We start from the raw sequence: 323 nt of genomic DNA on the forward strand, positions 1-323 counted from the left end.
ACTCCACCAACTCCTTGGGCACTCTGTTCCAATGCTTTACAACCTTTTTGTGAAAAAATTTTCTTAACATCTAATTAAACTTGAGGCCAACAAAATACATGTTTCTGAAACCTAGTCACCATGAATCAACATTTCTAAATAAGAAAAACAAAAAACCCCAAACCAAACCTAATAGCATCGTCCCCTCCCTTTGTGTTTCCTGACTCACTCTCCCTCCATTTCTTTACCACCCATGTGCCCTCACATGGGTTGAAAGAGAAGGATTACCACCCATGTCCACATCTTAGAACAGATCTTTCAGCTGCCTTCTGCTGCTCAGCTCA

The 323-nt window shown here is 41.2% G+C and overlaps 1 protein-coding gene across 1 annotated transcript in view; it reads right to left on the reverse strand.

Annotated features, from left to right (window-relative positions):
* The window catches only part of LOC102035640 (leukemia inhibitory factor receptor), a 33,129-nt gene that overhangs the window by 30,311 nt on the left and 2,495 nt on the right, over window positions 1-323 (reverse strand).

Source organism: Geospiza fortis, unplaced genomic scaffold (assembly GCF_000277835.1).
Source record: "Geospiza fortis unplaced genomic scaffold, GeoFor_1.0 scaffold163, whole genome shotgun sequence".
Lineage (NCBI taxonomy): Eukaryota > Metazoa > Chordata > Aves > Passeriformes > Thraupidae > Geospiza > Geospiza fortis.